This window comes from Buteo buteo, chromosome 16 (genome assembly GCF_964188355.1).
Source record: "Buteo buteo chromosome 16, bButBut1.hap1.1, whole genome shotgun sequence".
Lineage (NCBI taxonomy): Eukaryota > Metazoa > Chordata > Aves > Accipitriformes > Accipitridae > Buteo > Buteo buteo.
The window spans coordinates 17,230,913-17,253,765 of NC_134186.1; the positions used below are offsets into that span (position 1 = coordinate 17,230,913).

Genomic DNA, 22,853 nt, shown 5'->3' on the forward strand with positions numbered 1-22,853 from the left:
CTACTACTGATTATTATTAAAGATAAAAAGCCCGGGCCGGGTAGATCAGTTTGATATCATCTCCAATTAACATAAAATGAGTAATTATAAAAATGGACCCATCTTAGCAATTTTCCTAGTTGCAGCAAACTGTACTATGCTTTTGTATCCTTGGGAAGTTTCCTTCTGAAGCCTGATTATGGAGTTGCTCCTCTCATCCATCTCTGTCTTTGAACTACAGGTCTCCAGCTCCTTTCTGTAAATCTCAATCTTTTCCACTCTTGTAGTCTAGAAGCTTCTCCTCTTCCCCCCACCCAATATGCTCCCACGGGCAGCAGCAGTGTCCTACTCCCTCCAGAGTTCCACATGACCCAGTCATTCCCTTTAAAATAAACATAGTTTAAAAAAAAAACAAGAAAACCCCACAAACAACTATCCACCAGATTTGTTTATATTACAGCTCAAATATGACTTAATCTATTTGTTCCTCTTGCAGAATAATTGACACTAATGATCTAGCCCTCGTCCACCAATAAGTAAGTATGTATGTTCTTCAAAAATTAAATATAAGACAGATCAAAGAGCTTGGAAAACCTCTATTACATACCCTTTTCAGACTTTTTATATATACATATATGTATATACATATGTATGTATATACATACAAGCTCTACAGAAATGGGTATATGAAGTACCTAATCTCATTATGAAAGTTTCTTAAAACCTATCATTGCACTAACAGTATTATCACCTCTGTCATATGAAAGCATCAGCAAACTAACACAACAAAATAAATGAAGAAACACACTAAAACACTATCTTGCATAATGCTCAGGAAATCCATTGAAAAACTAAGCTACAGAACTTTTGCTTTTTCATTTAATGCATCTCAACTTTATTTCTCTTTACACTTTCAAAATCTGAGTATCAGGCTGGTAACTTGTCTTGGGTTCGGTTGGGGTAGAGTTAATTTTCACAAGAAGCTGGGAGGGTGCACAGCCAGGACTGCTGACCCAAACTAGCCAAGGGGACATTCGACACCATATGACATCATGCTCAGTATATGACAGAGAACTGGCTGGGGGAGGTGGTATCACAGCTGAGTATTGGATTTTGGGTGGTGAGCAATTACATTGTGCATCACTCACTTCATACATTCTTTTACTGGTATTATTGTTATTATGGCTTCTTCTCTCCTTGTGTTGTCCTGTTAAACTGTCCTTATCTCAACCCAAGAGGTTTTACCTTTTTCTTCCGATTCTCCTCCCCATCCCACAGTGGTGGGGCTGAAGAGTGAGTGAGCAGCCCCGTGATGCTTAGTTGCCAGCTAGGCTTAAACCATGACATGACTAAAAATAATCAGTAAGGTTTAATAGTGACAAATAAGAAGAGCAGCACTTCCAGCAGCACAAATCTCCAAGTAATAGAATGCAACACCAAATATTAGAATAAACACAGAACTGAACCAAGCTGCAGATAGCAAGCCAATGAAGCTGAGAACTTGCTTACAATTATACTTAACTAAACAAACATATTGATGAATCTATTATCAGCACATCCAATTAGAACCTACTTTTTGAAGCTCAGAGTGAATTGCAAGTCTAATCTGAAGATGACAGGCACTATCACAACCCTAGGCTATACCTGCTTTAAAATGCAAAAGGTATACGCCTCTAAACTGAACATTATATCACTGTATAGCTTAAAAGAACCCAAATTCAGAAAAGATGTATTGAGGAGATTAGCACTTTCCTTACAACTAGCTAGTGACCTTCAGAAGCTGTATTTGAAATTTTAAATTAAAAAGTGTTTATTACTAATTATAGTCCTAAATGAAAACAAGTTCAGTTCTTTCCCCATTCTTTATCCTCCAATTATTTTACTATTACTGCTTGGAGAGAAACTAGATGAGCAGCAGATTGACAGAGGGGGAAAGAGAAATAAGGAAGGACTAATAATCTGGTGAGATTCTAAATTATCATTGTTGCAAATATTCTGATAAAGAAACCAAAATTTAATCACATAGAAGAGTTAGGTTTGATTAAGAAGTAAAATTGCGAAAGATAATGTATAGGATTGTTAAGTTTGAAATGTAGCCATAAAAACTTTAGGAACTGTGTTATGTGTGACTATAGGAACCTTAATATTGTTAAAGTTTGAAATAGCTAACCATAGAAACCTCACCAGGAAGTTACTGGGTTTTCTATGTTTTGTTTCAAGAAACTAAGGAAACCATCATGGACACCAGTTATGCTGCTTGGAAACCCCTTACGCTTCCCATCTCGATTTGAGTATTGAAGATTCCAATCAGTAGAGCTAAGTGAAATTGACCAATGATTGTTTTGAAATAAGAATATTGATAAGGTTATATAATCAAAGGACCAATCACTATAAAGGTTAAATATAAGAGCGAGCATAGTCTGCATTTTTATGTAAAGAGCTTATGTAACAATGACCTGACAGAAAAAGTCTATAAAAACTGATGGATTTTGATACTAAGTTGGACACGCCTTTGGAGGAGCGATCCCCCATGTCCCCAGTGCTGCAATAAACAAAGTGCCTGCTTCTTAACTTCACATTGGTGTTAAGGAGTTTTATTGCAGATTTTGGTAACACCATTCCTTAACTTGCTATTTTCTTTCAAAAGGATTATTTCATACTTTAAATGCATTTTCCAGACTGCTCAGACTGTCATACAAAGGTCCATGATCTGTTCTATCTATATAATTGCTTATTTTTTAATTTGAAGGTGATGGCTGATGATCATATGAGCGCATTCCACTGTACTGGATCACCTAACCTGAAAGAACAGTTTTAGAACATAAGTTTAAATAAAGATGGTCATATGATAGGGAAAGTGGAGAACAGCAAATCTTCAGGTGAAGGGTGTTTATTCTTTTGAACCATGACAGATTTCTTCGTGTCTATCACTACAGCATTACCTTTGCCCAACTGCAAATAGCATAATGTAAGGTTAAACTACTTTAATTCCCATATTCAAGTGGGAATATTTTGAAGTAAGGATAATGAAAGCAACCAGTATCTTATTCCCCTGAAAAGTAGTAGTACATAGATACAGAGTATTTGTTTCTTCACTCCAACTATATCATAGCAAATAATCTGTATTTAAGACAGAAATAAACAAATTTTATACAGAAAAAGTTCTATTCTAGTGGAATTGGGAAGAAAATCACTGACATGTAAGTTTACATATCATAGGTGCTATTGAAAATAAAGATACTTTACAGATCAAATGTTTCAAACAAAAGATTACAGTTAGGCAGCCATAAACTCAGAAATGCAAAAATAGATTGACAGAACCTTGCCTGAAATATATGGAAAGAAGGAATGATTTCTTCCATGTTACCTTTTTTGCCTTTCCCTTTTTTTTTTTTCAACCCTCTCTTTTCGATCCATCTGTTCATACAAATTTTTTTGTATTTGTTTCTGCTGAGGACAGTCAGCTGGCCTATAAGGGCAATTAGATCAGCAAGACATAGGCTAATTGCCAATACATATTACTAGGGATTCTGACCCAGACATCAGTCAGTAGGAAGTAGATGGCAGGAAAACCAAACAAACAAACAAAAAATCTCTCTCAAATTTTGAGGAAGACAGACTTTAAAAACAAAAATAAACAAACCCAACTCACCTGAAAATTGCCAACAGCCTTTGCTGTTTCTTTTTTCCTGCTTTCACATGTTTACAAGAAAAAAAAAAAAAACACACCACAACAAAAACCCCACACAACAGTTTGCTTTTATTTCAACCCCCTCTCTGCTTCACAGCATTATGATTTGATTCTTGCCAGGTCTACCTATGCAGTGGTGCTTTCTTGGTCAGTGAAGACAGTTACACAGGTATCAGTCAGAAATGGTAATGCTCATTAAAGACCTATTACTAACTCCAGGTTAATACAAACAGGGAGGATACTCTTCTTACTTTGGAGTTCTGTGATGGCAGTTGCCTGTGTTCCCTGTGCTTCAATTATGTCACCTATTGCTGAAAGTATATTTTAACACTGAAGAATTAAGAGTAGCCAAGTTAAGCTTTAACAGCAGAAGATAAAACAGGATACACACAGTCAAAGTTATGAAATGTTAGGCCCAATGGGATTATTTTTGTCCTTCACTTACATAGGGCAGAACAGACTGTAGTAATTTCTGCACCCATCCCATAACTACCAACTGGTTTACTCTAGAGCTTATTTTTTATGAGAATGTCTGGGTCTTTTCACAGAAGCTAATTCTAGTTGAAAGAGAGTATGTGTGAATGAATGTTTTAAATATCTGCTCTAGAATATGTCATATATAGCCTAACTAGGAGGGCTCTAAATTACCTCATCTCTATGGACTATGTGGGAGCACAGAAAACCCATCCCCCCAAAATTAATGTTATTTTAAAAAATAATTCTGATTTGAACACTTACAGCAAGAGATAGTTCTTATCTATCTTCAGATTCCAACTTCCTTCTCTCCTTGAAAAGAATATGCACATACTTACAGTTCTTTTGCACATACAGAGAGGAATTATATGACAAGTCTAGCAGAGCAGGAAGACCACTGTTAGATTTCAGCATTTCCTCTCAGTAGTAAAATGAACAAATCTGGCATTTCAAGAAAATTAAAAATATTGGGGGGTAGGAATCAACAGACACCTGTCAACCACAAAAGCTAAACTCTCTAAATGTTTTAACAACAGGCAAATTATAAATTTATGAATAACAGTATGATAAAGACAGACAGACTTTGGTTCTGTGGCCAGAGCTGCTCCCAAGTACTTCTTCACAGTAAGGCAAGAAGGCAATGAAACACAGAGATTTAACAGTATTCCATGTAGGAAGGCAGCTTGGACCAATATTGTACATCAAAAGCTCTGACAGAGCTCAACTGAAGAGGTTTGTTTCCCCAGGGAAGGAGGAAAAACTATTTTCTCCAAGCTAAATTTGGTTAGAGACCAATTCCTTTTCAGAGCCTATTTTTCCCTCCTTCATAGCATGTCCTAACTGGGCCTGAGTTAGATTTAGAAACCTTCCTAACTTACCACCAGAGCATGAAAGCTTAGGATTTCACTGGAGGAAATTATTGGTGTTTCCTCTAATAATCCTTTTTTTCCTGGGGTATGAGTCCAAACCAAATATTACATTTCTCAAATGCATGCCTTATTGCAAAGATGTACACAGAGACATGAATTTCAGAAGCAGTCTCTATAGTAAAGGTGGTTCTTAAAATCCACTGAAGATCACAGACATGGTCAACAGTAAAGAAGAATCTTTGAGGCACAAACTAGAAAAGAACAAGAGTAATTTGACTTAACAAAATACAGCAGTACAGGAACAAAATAATGAACAGACAGCAAAAGTAGAAAACTGCTCTGGCTTAAAATTACTATGTAGTTTTAAGACAATTCTAGGATGAGATTTTTGGTTTATTCTGCTGTGGAGACACATGGAAAGGCAAGGTTTGTGTGTGTGTGTCAATGGATCCTGCTCCTGCAAGAAATTTTCCAGTCTCCAAAGCAGTAGTATGTGTACACCTACAGAATGAACATATGGATGGAGAAGCACAATAATAGAATACTTAACTACAAGGAAATTGCACAAGTCTCATACTACTCCTTAGAAGTAGTTTTCTAGAAGTCTAGCTATTCAACTTCTACATGGGAACTGTAAGCACGAAGTCCAGAAGAAAAATGTTACACGCAAATATGTCTAAAACACTTGAGTAGAACATTGAAGTTTTCCTATCATACACTATTCCATTTCCTCTCTAGTTACTGCCCTTAAAAATGCTCTTACTCTCATTATATAAAGGTTATTAAGGCTCTTTCCTCTTTCTGATAGGAATTCCTTTTTTTTAGAACCTTCTTTAATATAGAAAACATCACCAATGGTTCTTAATATAATTTCACATTTTCATGCTGACTACATTGTAGTGACTGTACTGCCCTAAAATTCTTTTAAAGAAATAGGGATGACTGTAAAATGTGCTATTTAGACACTTACAAAGAAGTGTAGCAGGATGTACAAAACCACTTTGAAACATCATCTCACCAGGTTCTCTCTCAAAGAATGGTTTGAAAAAAGCAGCAATGCCTTAATTTATGGGTGCTTCTCTTACAAGCCATCTGCCTCAAGCAAAACAGCTGCCAGTGATGCAAGCTGGGAAAGTAGCCAATCTGGCTCACATGCAACTATATACCCAAGAGAGCAATTAATAAGTCACAAAACAGTACCCAATTATGCAAGCATTTTTGAATCTTGGGGCTCAGAACAGGGCTGAGAGAGTATGAGACAGCCTGAAGGAACTCTCAGCATTCAACTACAGAGTATGGATGCTGCAGCACACCCTGATCTTTCCTTCTTACCAGCTTTTACAGACGATAAAGTGGGAAATTAAATTTCACCTAAAAGTTAGCAAGCTTTTTTAAAAACATGAAACCAAATGACAATATTTAAATTGCAGGAAGATATCGTCAATAATTGCTTAAATCCCAAGACTCATGCAATGCTACCTTTCATTCAAAAAGCACAGGGTACTTATTCAAGAAAAAAGTGTCAATAATTATTTACATAAGTGACATTATTTTACGCTACTTATGTGAGGGAATTAAAACAAACATTATTTCTATTGTCTTCTTCCACATATCACCATCTGAGTTTCATATATTTTGTTCTTTAAAAAAAATAATAATTTAAAAATGTAATAAAGAAATCCTCTCCAGCCGTGAACTGAAAAGCAGCCAACGTTATTTTTTTGGCAGGTAGTAAGCAAGATTCAAGCTGAACACATCTGAATGAGTTTTGACAGTTATATCATATCAAATTAATTTTTTCAATGCTCTTTTGTTCACAGCAAGTTTTCACTAATTGTCAAAATATATGAAAATTACGGTCTGCACATGTTTCAATTTCTGGGGGGCCTTCTCTTCACCGGAAAGTCATCTTATGTTAGAGGTAAAAACATTAGTCCACACTTTGTATTTTGACAGATTAACTGGAGGAACTGTGTATTAGGAGACTATCTCCAGGTTTATAAAGAGAACACACATTAATCCAAATGTATAATAGAAAAATCAAAACAAAAGCATTATTAAACATATAGATATGCCTTATTTGGTGGTGGTTTTCTGTTTTGTTTCCTAACACAGCAGGAATAGTTGTTTGCCAAAATACTATTACAGTGTCACTGTTCGGCAACTGTCAGTCCAGTAGAAGATATTCTACAACAAAGAATGCAACTATACCTCTGTTACAAGTCCTATCTCAACATTACTTCCCCAAATAAGTGTATAAAGTTACATTTTAGTTTCAAAACTAGAAAAACTGAGGAGACGCCTAAACCAGTCATCTAGCTCCTTACTTTCTCCCTCCCCCCAAAATAGATACAATTATTCATAAAGGCTAGTAATTTGTTCACACTTGTAGCAATAAAAAAGATTCATTATAACTATGTTTAATAAAGTGGCATATTGGCAATCATAAGATCAAAATTAGTTTGCTAAATTTCAATTCCAACAATGTAAACAACTTCAAAGAGGTACATAACAGTCATACACCTACTCAAACAAGCTACTTGATTCAACAAGACACGTATAGAATAGACAAGGAGCAGCTGGAGTAAGACAGAACCATAAAGAACTCCACATCTTTAGAATCCTCAGGATAACAAGGCAGAAGGAAAACTCCTCTTGATTACCTGGTACCTGCAATGTAGTTAAAGATTTACAGAGAGGAACTCTGTTCCTCATAATTTTAGCAAATCTTTCGGAAAGGGCTATTAAAGTGAGAAAGTTAAAAAACAAAAATCCAATATGAATGCCCCAAAATTCATTTAATGAAATATTGTATGGTAAAAAAAGCAAAAGCAAAAGGGAACAGTCAAAAAAATACACCAAAAATTTAAATTGAAACTGAAATTGCCATGCACTTAAAATGTTTGTGAGGTCTTTCTCCCACAGGTAACCTCTATCAAGTAGTAGAGCTCACACAGAAGCTTACAATGAAATTCTTAATACCTACAGTCCCAAAACTTAAAGGAACTGGATCATGAGTAAAATAACTACTCCTCTATTAATTTGTTTTTAAATGATGCAACAGGTCCAAAAGCAAGCAGGCAAGAGGGGGCAGATATACAGGCAAATACAAATAGCACAAACACTCTCCTGCACCTTCCTGCCTGCAAGGCAGAATCATATAAGCTTCACATCCTTTGGAAACTGAACTAAAATACGTATTATACCTCCAATACTATTTACTGAATAAACATACTTCTTCCTCTACAGGAATTGTTCTTTCTGCTCTACTAATTTCTAAAAAATGAAATATAACAGTTTAAATCTATCTATTGTATGAACCAAGAATGTCAAAATTGTGAATGACATGGTAAAGTGTGAGGCAACCTCCCCAGGAACGTTTAAGGGATGTAAAGGAGCTGCAGTCTCTCTCCTGTCAGCGCACCATCTTTCTATTCCCATATCACACAGAAATGCTGAGGCCGTGCACTTACCCCTCAGATTCAGTTAAGAAAAAGAGCTATCTCTGACCTCAGCCAAAGTACAGTTTTATTACTTGTACCATCCTAAATTTAGCTTTGTATGTCTTAATATGTTTTGATACAAGGTGCACTGTCAATCCTCACAAATGCACTTGCCACCTTAATGAAAGAAAAACAATAAAAACCTTTAAAAAATATTTAGATAGATACTAACTCTACAAAATTTTATGACACAAGATTTACCCAACTAATAACTGACTTCAGAAAAACCTTCTATAGGCATACTATTACTTCATTTTTTATATAGCTAGTATAAACACTTGCCAGGAATGGCAAGTGAACGCGACAAGACAGAAATGCATATATTGAGGCCTGCCATTTACTTAACAAAGTAATAGCAGTAATGGAATCATGAAGTATAAGCTAGGGAGTGACCATTTTAGACCATCTAACAGACAAGAAGCCATTTGTCAGACACTAACATACTACAAGTACTTGAAGGGCCATATGAACATTTTTAGTCAGCCATATCAGGGCACAGTTATGAAATTTTCCATTCCACTTCACAGTACTTCTGATTTTATGGGCAGTTTAAACCCATAAATAACCATTTTGTTTCATAACTTAAGAAAATACACTTTTATGCAATATAAATGTGGTTTGTATAATCTGTAAAAAGAGTAAGATTTCAGTTTTTGTAATGAAGTCCATTTGAGCAAGGATCAAGTTTAACTTGAAAAGTGAAAAGAAAGTTACATGATTCACAAGTAACAATACAACTTAAGTGTATAAAATGACTAAAGAATTATTTTCCAATATTTTTTGTCTACAATAATGCCAACCTCCTTTTTTTTTATTTTTACTTTTAACCCCACCCCCCCGAGTACTTGTGTATTTAAAGAAGTTAAAACAATGACAAAGAAAGACATTTGCAGGAAAATCGAAGTGCTACAAACTGAGGGAGGTCAAAAGTATTATGTCAGAAATGAACTTTATTCTACAATGACACATTTTAAGCCCATCACATTTCAATAGAAACCAGCTGAATAAATTTTATCAGTTAGTTTTTCAATTTAATAGTCAATATATTTCAAAAAATCTAGAAGTTTAGCTATATTTTTGTATGTTTTGAGTTGCACAATATTGCTAAAATAGAGCAACAAAAACAAAAAAATTAATTCTTAAAATAAAGATGGAAAATATTTAGTAATTCTGCTAGTTTTTTCTAGCTATGTTATGTTTGATCTTCATAAGAAATAATGAACAGAACAAAATCTTTAGTCTATTATAGAAAAATCCACAACAAGAATGGCGTTCCTATTATTATTTTTCCCAGACAAAAAGCTACATTCAATTCAGGCCATGATTTGCTATCTGGACATGGTCCCAGGCAACTGGTGCTTGCTTGAGCAGGGTAGTTGGAGCGGATGGCTTCCAGAGATCCCATCCAACCTCAACCATTGTGTGATTCTATGAAATGCACAATTAAGATTGGCACACAAGTCTGTAGTCCTAGATGAGATCAAACAGATTTTTAAAATTTTGAGCAAGTTCCAATATTTTTTCCCTTCATCATATCATTTTTTGAAAAAGTTATAATAATTGCTTGTATGTTGACACCTGAACACGTTGAGTAATGTTAGAATTAGGATAGAAATTGATTTCTTAGTTATGATCTTTTGGGGGGGATAGTGAAACACCACTTAAGAGGTCACACCACTGATATGTGTGTGTATACATATATATATATACACACACACACACACACACACATTGCTTGAATAGGAGCTTTTTGCCTTGTTTGCTTTTCTATACCAGGCATTACATTTGGAAATAAAAAGGGAGTATATAAATACTCACTATTAAAACACAAAAGAAATGCAACCAATAGATATTTCCAGTGGTATGAAAATATACAGAAAAAGCCTATAGGCCATTTTCTCCATCATCAATTTCTAAATTTTAATTAAAAATTCAAAACCTACTTCTACCATTCCTCTTCTACTGTTTGTTGCTTTGATCCAAAATAGTTTTTTAAAAAAATTACTTGATGGCTTATAGTTATTAGATCCACATGGTTCACGCTATGGCTTTCTCATCATTGCATGAACGTTTTTGGAAGCAGGCTAATAATGCCCTTCCCAAAGAAGTTCCTGAAAAGCTTTCCTACTTCAAAATGGTCAGAGCTTCTGATATTACTGAGGCTAGCGCCATGCTGTAATATCCATGCTGGTCATAACCTTATATGCAACTACTGAACACTAAATCCAAACAGCATTATCATTTGAAACTTCTAACGGTCTAAGGATGTATCCTATTTTCAAGCTACCATTCTGACAAATTATCTGAGATACCAGAAATGAAATAACTCAAGTAGCTTGATGCTCTCTCTGGACTCATCAGTAATGTGCTAAGGCTACTGCACAGGGCAGATGATGCCCACAGGAAGCTAATGCTTCTCCTGCCTTCACTCCAGCTCAGATAACAGCAGATTATGACCATTCCTCATCTGCTGCTGCAGAAAAAACTAAACACATTTAAAACCTTTTACCCCAACTCTGACATTTCAGACATATATCATCATGGCCATTAGGTAATTTAAAAGTACTTCAAGTTTCCCAAATCTATATGGCTCCCCAGTTTTTTGCTGAGTTGTAACATGAAAGGCCTTGAATTTGGAAAGTGGTAAGTCCCATATCGAAACAGTACTTCAAACCTGTGGGAATATTTCACGGGGCATGAGGACACAATGCCTGGTTTATACATCAGCTGATAGCTAAGGGCCAGTGATCTCACTCCTCAAGCATATATTCAGTGATTCCTCTTTATGGCATTATTCTACACTGATTGCATATAATGACTGTCAAGTATAAAATATTTGTTCAGTGAAACTAGATGGGTTGGTATTATAGAAAAGGTTTATGTACTCCATCAGTTTGACATGTTGGATATGGAAGGAAAAATAACTGCTGTATACGTAAAAAAAAAGAGACTATTTTGGCTGGAAAATACTTTCTAGAAAGCATCTACCACCGTGTCCCTTGGCAGTGGTGTTCTTTGCGGCAATAATATAAATTTTTGTACTCTTGAGTTGCTAAGTCTTTTAAAAGACAACCTGTGCCCTCTTTCCCTGAAGAGCTTACATTCCCAAGACAGTTTCCTTAAAATCCAGTATTAAGCTGAGAAACTGCAAAAAGAATCACATAAGCACCACCCTTTTTGGAACTTGCAGACATGCTTTTTTTTTTCCACTCAGAGGCAATTTGTGAGTCGCATTTTATAATATTATGATGACAGAGACTACATAAGTGGATAGATTGACAGATAAGAGAAAAAAAATATTTTTTCTTTGAGAAGACACCAGTCTGCACTTGGACAATACCAACAGCCACTGCCAAGCAGAAACAAGTTTAGAGGTCAAAACCAAGTGCCAGTAATGCTATCTTGAACAATAATCACTGTATCCAAAGAATGCTTTTGCTGATGCATTAATATTTCTACTGTGATGAGGGAAAAATGCAGACTGAACCTCATAGGATTGCCAGATGTCCTGTATAATTAAGACGTTATGTTCTAGTGGTCAAATCCAATGCCTTATGAAAAGCATATAGCGTATGGCTTTTCCTGTATTTCTGTGGTAACAGTTGTTTCTCCAAACATGCAGAAATCAAGGCTAGGGGGCATCCAGAAGAAGTGGTTATTATGCAGATAAATTGTACTTTCCATGCACAGTTGATCTATGTATGCATAGTTTAGTTCTTTGCCATTGTCCCGCATTTTAACATCTAAACTCTGGCAACCCTAAAACACTGCCAAATATCTACAGACAAACAAAGAGTTTGTTTCAGCTCCAGATGTGATTGTGACTAAGGAGCTACTTCTGACCTCCCTCCTCTCTCCCACTGACCTTGGCAAAATACTTGTAAAATGGGACTATTTATATTCATGAGTTGCCCTCTCATAACTGGTTCATTACTGTATCATCAGTCTGTATAGAAAACGATTACTGGTAGTAAAAGATGCAAATTTGACTTTTTTGGTACTATTAACATGCAAATGCTTGAACCAAATTGCTACAGGCTTATGGGAAAGGAAAAGTTAAACCGCTGAGAAATCAGCATACTACATAGTGAGCAGATAAAAATATGTCATTCTCAACAGCACATTTACACCAATATAGGCAGTGAAAGGCTGGGAGACTGTTTTTCACTCACAATTTAGAAAAGCTTGGATGCCACTGGAGTAAATGACAGAAGTTGCCTGCCACAGCAGTGGAGACAGCTCTCCAACTAGATATTTGTTGGACTTCAATTTAAACCTAAATCTTCAGAATATATGTAAAATGGTGAAATATTCCGATGAAAAAAACAGCTCAAGAGAATTTTATCATCAGTTTAAAACTGTCAGTCAGCACATGAAACTATTGAGTCAAACCAAGGGGATAGAAATTGTTAACTGAACCTGAAGTCAAACCAAAGATAAATGCTGAGATTTCTAATATTATTGTTGTAATAAATTAAAACAAACCATTTAACATTCTTACATATGCTGTGCAAGTGGTAGCCCAAATTTGTTTGTAGTATTGTAAAGAAAGTGCAAAGTAAACTCTTGGAAGTTATAAATAAAGTAATAAAAGCACTAAAATTATTATAATCTTTTGAAGCAATCTGATAAATCCGAAGCATTCAATACATACATCTCTTAACTCCAGGAAATGTGAATTACCTGGTTTCTCAACTGGTAGAAATAGGTTGATAATGCATGACTCAAGATCAGAATTGCTGTGGTTTCACGTAGACTTGAATCTACCCCAGTGAAGCGCGACATTTTTCTAACCATTAGGCCCTCTCATACCATCCATTAGGCAATTAGTGTGGTGCAAGCTGCTACTTTTCAGCTGTTCCATCTGAAGCCTCTTACTGTTTTTAAAAAACAAAATACTTTAAGTTATCACCCCTCAGAGAAAATACACTGGGAATGTATTACTACACTGGAAATAAAAGCAAATCCGTCGGCAATTACTGCAGAACAGCTGATGTATCACAAACTAGCCAAACCATAGTAACATAACCACCCACGCGTCTAAATGACTATGGTATAAAAGGTTAACTTAGACCGTTCTAAGTAAGGAAACAATTCAGTATTTCTTTTTATTCCATGCATTTAGTGTGACCTCATATGTTCTTTACCATAAACCTTCCAAACTGTGAATAGAATACAAATTAATTTTCTAATGAGTTTTCTATAATGTTATTTAGAAAAAAACAACCAACCTTCTCCATGTCCTCCAAGGCAGATGAAAGCATTATGATAAATATTTTAAAGACAGACCAAGACAGAAAGACAATTGAAATAGACTGGTTATTAGCATAACAACACTGTATCAGACAGTGATTCTTTGTCATTCAGCTATTACAACCACAAAATGATCCTTTTTCATCATACTTTCAACCTGAAACAAAACAAGGCAGAGCTCTTTAAAAGTCTTATCAACTGTAGAATTCATTGCATATCTCTAATTATCTACACTGATTATTTTCTCTGAACACATTCAACCTGTACCTGAAGAGAGGATAAATGATTGCTGGAAAAGGAAAGGCTTTATCATAATCACATACCACAGAATTGAGGGCTATTAGTATTGTAACATTTCAAGCAAAACTGCAAAGCATAAATGCAGGTTTCTTAAAAGCATCACAGTGCTTTATTGTACATAAAACTCCAATATTTGAATTGAAAAATATAAAAATCTGCTATACAGTAATGCATAGTATAATATACACATATATACATATATATTTGTAATAGAGTTGTATATTATATAAGCAGCACTTACAGTGTTCTAGACATTAAAAACGTTACAGTTAATGTTTTAGGATCACAGTACCACTGCCACGTGCTGCTGTATTATAAACAAAAATTTCAATTCATGACTGACAGAACTTGTTCTATTGCAGCAGAACAATTAATTAGCTGTCACATTCCTTTTTGGTGATGCGTGTAAGTAGTTCGTCATCACTTATTCAAGCGAATGGGAAGCATTTTTAAAATGCTTTTAAAATTTCAAACACTATGGATCAGGTCCACAGAAAGAGCACAGTACTCTGCTGCTTTGTTTTTCTATGTATGGCCCCGTACTTGCTGAATGCAGTCCAAAACCACTGAACAGGTGTTTTTTTACTTCCTCTGGCTTGGGTATAGTGCTTACCGTGATAACACCTGAATATTCACAAACATTCTTACAAAATTAGTTACAAAATGCATATAAAATATTGGAGAACTGTACTGATTAGTAACTCAAAAATAATTAAAAATAATCTTGCTAAATTTGGATGTCTAACTGAATGTTCAATTTCTTTCACCACTTACATAGATTTTAGGTGTTCAAAGCATGGTTGATTGTCTTTGGCTACAGCAAAGAGTGTTACCATTACAGCAAATCAGATCCATAGTCTCAAAAAACAAACAAACAAACAAAAAAACCAAAACAAAAAACCCCACCCCAAAAAACACACACACAATTAGTAACCACTTGGGAAAAGCTAGATTTTAGTGACTCACAAAGGATCTCACACACACAAAGAAAGATCAATGACAGTCAGAATAAAATTCAGTTCTCCAATGTAATGTTCAAGACTAAGTGCCTCAAGACTAAGCCTATCTCTTCTTTTTTTCTGACCTCTGACTCATTCTTTACACTTATTTGGGGGCACGGAGAACTGGGAACTACAGTGAGAAAACAAAACAAAAAAATCTCTCATTATTCACTGTGATGCACCACAAATTTCAGGATTTGGGGGGCAGAGGGAAACAGGAGAGGTGTATGGAATTGTATAATTAGAACTTGCAAAATCATAGGCACTTCTATTTCCAGAATTATTTAATTTTTTAATTCCTTCAGAAACACAGCCCATTTAGCTTGTTCTCAAGAAGGCAAAGCAAAACTCCCAAATTCCATCATAAGTCATCACCCTGATGGAGTGACAAGCCACCAGAAGATCAATCCATTGGAGCAAGCAATGGTAGAAGTCAGGTTAGTATCTTTTATTCAGATGAGTATCAGAAAGCACTGAGAGCCTTTCTTAGGTGCTTGCTTGCAGCAGAGGGAGATGGTGTCATTCAGGCTCCTGATTGCAATGTTCCTCAGCAGGCACAAACTTCTGTTTGTCTTCTTGAATACAAGATTTACATCCCTGTCCCTTCCAGCATGAATCCAGACCCATCCCTTACCTCCTTACTCCAGTTTCATTCTTCAGGTATCTCCAGCTATGTTTACTTCTCAGGCTTCTCATCAAAACCTCCTTGTCTAGCATGTTAGTCTCATTACTCCAGACATAAAATTATCCCATTCTCATTCAAGTTCAAACCACCATTTGAACCTCCTCTCCTTCAGCCCCAACTTCTTCCCTTCTGCCTACCAAAACATTTTAACTTATTTTCTTCCCTACACCCACATCCAGTTCTTATCTCTACTGCAATCAAATTGGGCAAGACAAGGCAAGGGAGAGACAAAGCACAGAAGAAACCATCCTTCTGTTCAGTTTTGGGGCACAGGCCAAGCTCAGACCTGAAACTATAGGCCAAGACCACTTCAGATAGGATCATACACATTATGGTGGAATCTTCAGGTACTGTGCTATAAAGATAAAAGAAGTTTTATTGAGCATATGCCAAATACAATTTTAAAAAAATATAGCTGATCTGAGAGCAGATTTTCCACAAGGATAACAATACACACATCCTTGCCATAAAGGCCATTTCTCTTCAATTTCCAGTCTTGTCCTACAACAGAGGAGTTTGAGACAACATTGGTCTTAAACCAATGAAAGAAAAAGGAAAGAAAGAATAAGGTAAGTTTAGTTTGTGTCAAATTAGTAGTTTTCATTTTGCAAAAGGGAGGCAAAGACAAGATAAATCATAATTTGGAAATCAATTTACTAACCAGTTTTGGCTAGAAAGGCTTAACAAAAGTTTGACTTCACTTCAGAACCCTATATCTAACCTAACAGATGCTCTCCTCCTATGTGCAGAGCTAAAAAAATAAACCATACAAATTCTACTCAAATATATCTATATTCAGTCCATGTTTTATATTTTCATGACCTATAGCATTATATAAAAATGAACTTTACGTACTTGTAATTTGAATTTCTTAAGAGGGACTCCACGCATTCATGTTAACAAAATACATCAAATTAAAGCAACTCCTGTATCAATACTTGCCGTCACATTCACCAGCTGCCCCTGCCTTTGGCATTCCAATCAAATAAGATTCTTCCAGTTCCTCAAACTCCTAATAACTGGTAATTCAGGTGACAAAGTGTAACATGCACAAACAGTATAAATATTCAGAATCAATTTCTGAGAACACTTAACTGGAAGAAACCAGGACAGATGTCTACCAAATTGCCTGCTGTGAAAGTCATTATTATTGGCCAACAGTCCTTTAGAGGTCTCCTGGGAACTTTAATAAAGTGACATGACACCAGCCAACTTTCAGTCAGCTGGGACCTAATCAATTTTAAGTAAAAATCTGCATATTACATTCAGCAATTTGGTTGTTTCACCCTCAAGTTTCTTGGGAGCCTTGGGCATGCATTATTTGGTCCTGACATTTTGCTGTTTTTCCTTTAACAAATTTCTTTTACAACACTTAAATTTGTCTTAAACCCTCTGAAACATTGCCTGTAATTTCCAGCATAGGAATTTTCTCCAAGTTCTCCCACAGCGAACGTTATCAAAAAGAATCTTTTCTTTTCCTGCTGTGGCCTCACCTTAAATGAACGCTCTTTCTCTTTCTGAGAATGTACTAGTCCTACAGGCATTCTGGGAGGCTTCAAGTTTCTTATGCATTTGTACAAATATTATTAATAATTTTTTATAATTTTCTACAAGTCACTCTTCAGATTATTTTTTATCTGCCTTGGACTATTACATTTAAGCTGTCTATTCTAGATACAAGCTCAACTTTTTTCAAGAATGCTTACTTTTTCCTATGAGCCTTTTTTACCATCCAGTTTAATCACAGCATTTTTCTTTTTGTCCTTGCACCTTGTTTTGAAAAATGACATGCATTTGTCTCAAGTTTCCAGTATGATGTCTTTGAATCGTCTCTATGCCACCTGCAGGGATTCTAATTTATTTACTTTCCCCTTTTACTTTAACAATTTTTCTGAGCACAAGTGTAACGGGTCTTCTGGTTTCCATTGCTCCAATATGAATTTTGAATGATTGCTGACATTGCAATCATCATTACAGATATGCTCTCTGATTGTTATTTTGAAGCAGATCCTAAATATTCCTCAGGAAGAAGTTAACAGTTGCTTTTCCTCTTCCGGTTTCTCTTATTGTTCAATAAACAATCATTGATGGTATCTAAAGATTTAATCTGAGCACTCCATCCTCATGCAAAATCTAAACAATCTACATAAAGATATATTTCATTACTGTAGTTTTAAAATTCTTATGGTGCCACAAAAAGCAAGATCTCTGAAGGGAGACAAAGTCTTGTTGAAACATTCTAAAAATTCTTAGCTATTTATCTGATTTCTTAGCTGACAGCAGAGGACCAGACAAGTGCTTGCAAGAGTATCCATAATTATTCATATGTATACTCAGTTGAAGACATATTCACATTATCTGCACAAAACATTTATTGTTTTAACTCACACAAACCATCTACTTCAATACACGGTAATGGCTCTTGACAGGATTGACATTGCACAGTACAGCTTCATGAAGAGATACTCATTCTAGCTTCCAAGATGGTTTTTTTTTTAACCGTCATGATATGTAACTCATTCTTTACCTAGGAATTAAAATTAATATCGATATTAACTCCAACTCACTCAATACCCAACAACTTAAAATTATCTGGATTCTTTAGACTTGTGAGATTTTCACTAATCTTAAATACATGGATGACAACTTGTAAAAAAAAGCAATACTGTTCTTTCTTTTGTTCAGACTGGTTTGTAAGATAGTTTTTGCAAACTTTTCTACTGAGTTTTTTCTACCCATAATACCACTATTAATTTCTAACTTTCTTGATAAAGCCTGGTGTAAGGGACTACCCAATTTTGCAAGTCCTATAACATAAATCCAGTATACTACTGATGCAATGAGGAATTCTTGTAGACCTTAGAAGCACATTTTTCTTTTACAGTATGTTTAATAATGATTTCTTAGTGGTCCAGTCCATCAAACAGCTGCTTCAACCCTTATAACAGTTAATGAAGCTATTAACAAGCTTCAGGAAATCAGTCTCAAAAGAGACTGTAGCACCTCGATCTAATGGAGGAGAGTGACATCTACCAGAGCCTTACCAGATGCAAACCTGTTTTAAGCACTGAAATCTTAGCTTGCTGTGTGATCCAGCACCTTTCCTACTCAAGGGTTCCTCTGCTGCATGTTTGTTCTCTCACAAAAACCCTCAAGATTCACTAATTAATTGGGTAAACATTTATCAAATCTTTCTTCAGGAACAGGTCTACAGAGGGATTTCAGAATTATTTCTTTAGCTCAAGTACTAGCAGTTAAACTAAAGATCAGTGGGTTCAAAATCTACCTGTAATCTGTTTATGAAAGACAACAAAATTTGATATGATTCACAAACTGAGAATTTTAATATAGATTTTGTGCTTACAGAGTAAAACAGTTTAAAAATTCTAATGTGAATCATGTATATAGTTTATTCATTATATATTATATACTTTGCTGATGTAATCTAATGAAGGACATGAATCTTATGGTATCCCTTCTTTCCCCTGTTTAAGAGGTGCAAATTTCTGATAATTTGCCCACACAGAACACACTTCTTTAAAGGAAGATACAGACTTATGCTTTTAAGCAAAATATACTTTATAGCCCATTCTATCATGAATTACTTCAGCAGCATTAAACAGCAGCATCCAAAATCAACAAAGGTTTCATAGCCATGTGGGGACAAGAGAACTTAATTAAAAATATCAAAAAGAGGTTTTAACTTGTGAAGAGTTTGGTCACCGATATTAAAGGCAACTAATGCTGCAGTCAGAGAACATTGCAATGTTTTGGTAAAGCATATGAACATTTTCCTCCAGAATTCACAAGATTTAACTAAAATGCAAAGTTAAACATGAGTACAAGTTAAGATTTATATCATGTTCACAGAATTTTTCAGGTTTCAATGATATTTAAAGGCATAACATGATGCGAACACACAGTTGCTATGACTGCTGTGCTATACAGTGAGAACATACTACAGCTGTCTAATGCACGTTTCAGAACACTAAACTTTTAGTCTGCTCCCAACCACCTTTTGAAACGTAGATTCAATACATGCTGATAAGTTTACATTAACACAGTAAGCTAACAGACTGTTTGAGGTACTGGTTAAAGTAATGAGGATATCTCTAGTTTTTTGCAAGTTTAAATCCCAAGAAAGGAAAGGTGGGGCATATAAAGTTGTATAGCCTATTTCTACAATGACAGAAGTGTTATGAGTAGTAGTCAAAGGTACTGAGATGTTTCTAGTTCATTCATACAAGCTAGCAAGGAGTATGTTAGAAAACTCCTAGAGAACTACAAGCTAAAAAACTTCGGTAGTACTAGCTCAGTAGCCACAGTGGCTGGAGTTCAACATTGACTCAGTACTTAAATATTTGCTCAGCTCCTTTCCCAGGATTCACAGCCCGAGAAGAATTATGTGCTACTGCAAACATGCCCTCAGCAGTACCTGAACTAGTTAGCTATATCTACACAAAATTTCACACTAACAGGTACATAGTCTTCTAGGATAATTCCATTTGAAAGGAACCTCAAGAGGTCTTAGAGTCATAATACACCAATAGTAGATGTTTTCTATGAAGGAATAAATGTTATCCCGTATCCCCATCTTACCTTTATACCAGAAGGAGTAGTTGCCAATTTTAATTCCCTTGTGATAATTTCCATTTCAAACCTTATTTCTGCTAGGGTTAGAACTCCAAATATTAACAAGCAGTTAAGTTTTTACATCACAGATGGAATTCCCCTTGCAACTGCTGTGACCCAAAATGGGATGGTAACCATTAGCCATCCCAAGTAGTTTGGGGACCACTGCTGTACAACATGTAAGAGAACCAATTATTCAGCCAAAATAATGGTCAGTTTCTGAAATAAGGCCATGAGGCCAAGCTACCAAGAGCAGAAAGAGAATAACTAATATTTCACAAAATATGCTATGAATCCACTCTAGGAACAACACGTTAAAGTGGCTGCCTCCAAAAAAGAACAACTCAAAAGGAAATCACAAAATAAAACCTATGTGTCTAAACTGCCTCCAAAGACTACATTAGGCATTACCATATTTGAGTTGAAACTAATTCTTTCACACATCACGCCTACTTTATCTACAAAACTTTCCCTTTTTTGGCAGCCATATGTGAACTATCCCTCATAGAAGTGTTTATTCTGGGCTACAGAGACAAAAAGCATCTTCACTGCTTATGTACAAATATATTTGATTTGTAACTTTATAAGTGCACCTTATCAGCCAACTTTCCTATTAATTGCTGTATAATACAAGCTAACCAAAATCAAGCTATATATTTTGAAGTCTCCTAGCCTTTCAGGATATTTCTGAAGACATTAGCTTTATACTTGTTTAACTTCATATCTGGAATAAAAGCAAGAGTCAAATGAAAAGTAGGAAAATAAATTTATAGCATCAAAGTTAGATTAAATTTGTATTTTCATAGTCTTTGTATAAACAACGAGCAAAACAAGCAAATCTTACTGTTAGCCAATTACCAGTGAAAGATTATTCCATTTCCAGCATCTCATACTAACATCACACATCTTCCCAATTTATTCCGTTTCCCTATTAAAACTTAATTTTTTCTATGTAAGTGAGCAGAAGAGTTCTGAAAAGTTCTGTTGACTCTACATTGTGTTCCACAATTTTAAAATTGTGGTTGCCAGTTTAAGATGTATTGAGAACCTACGAAAAAAGCCTAGATGATAAGTAATGCAGCTTTAATATATTGTGATACTACACTGAAAATGTAACTTTTTGAAAAGTAACAATTGGACTGCTAAAAATAATCCAGCAAATAACTTATCAAAAACTTATAAAGAACCAGCATGGGTATTCCTTGCAAGTCTAAAGAGAAATGCTTCTCAGTTTGTCTATTATAAATTTACAGAAAGAAGTTTTTGGATCAGAGCCCAGTTACAGTCTTGCAAACTAATAGAACATACAGGATGGTAACTAAGAAACCTGAGACAAGAATGGTTGCTGTAGGTTGTACTGCAATTAGGAAATGTAATAAAAGCCTGTTGCTTTGTCTCAATTTAAGGTAATTGTGGTTAATCCACAGGTGTTCTTGAAAATTTCATTTTAATATTTTATATCCTTAATTCAAGGAGATATTATAGTAACTGTTTAAACTGTTCAACAAATTAAACAGGTTCATTTTTTAAAAAAGCATTATAGAAATTCAATGTTTTTTGTATAGTATCCCAGAGCAACAACTTTTAAAATTTGAAATAGGATTGTTGTAAGATCCTAAGTCATAAACAATTAATTACTTCTTAAAAAATAATTTAATTATTATTTTTACTGTTAACACATGACCTAGCAAGGAAAGAGCAACCTTTTCTCTGTCTATAAAACTGTACTTTGGGGTCCCTGCTGTGGCTGCCTTTTGAAGTCAGTGACACTGAAAGGATAATCTTTAATTTTTGAATAATCCATTTATTTACAAAAACGACGAAGTTTGTTCCCTGTGAACAAGAGCAGAATCTGCAGAATACTTGTAAAAACCCAAACCATATGTCCAAGATGCAGCCATTTCTCTGTAAGTATGCCAAGACAGTTATAGTAATTCCAACTGATCTTACATAACAGAATCAACAACTTTCCCCTGCAAAAGGCAATGAATGTAATAGCATGGTATCATTTCTTAGTGAGCTGATTTTTCTGCTGTTCATTTGTCTCCAGGTGTTTTGCACAAGAATCTGCTATGGTTGGGCAGAACTTTGAGTGGCATCATCCTGCAACAAAAAATCCTAATGGCAGACAGTTATCACCTCCAGAAAACAGCCAAACTACATGTTACTGCAATGTATTTGTTCTAAGAACATACAAAGTCATTAACTTTGACATATCAAGCTGGTCTCTAAAATCACCTTAAAATAATTTTTAAACAAATTTATTGTCACTGCTAGATGTCATGTATATTGCTACACTGAACTCATGATTGTTGCAAATTCTGCCCAAGGAACTGGTCAGTAGATGGTTAAACTCCATAGACTACTTTTTTACAGCACAGGAACCAGAAACCATTAGAAAGAGCTAGGACAAGCCAGGTCCAAAACAAAAAGAGGCAGTTCTTCAGTAACAGGTAGTAAGTAACC

At 35.2% G+C, this 22,853-nt stretch overlaps 1 protein-coding gene across 2 annotated transcripts in view; it reads right to left on the reverse strand.

Annotated features, from left to right (window-relative positions):
- The window catches only part of PDE3B (phosphodiesterase 3B), a 93,000-nt gene that overhangs the window by 39,254 nt on the left and 30,893 nt on the right, over positions 1 to 22,853 (reverse strand). The window lies entirely within an intron of this gene.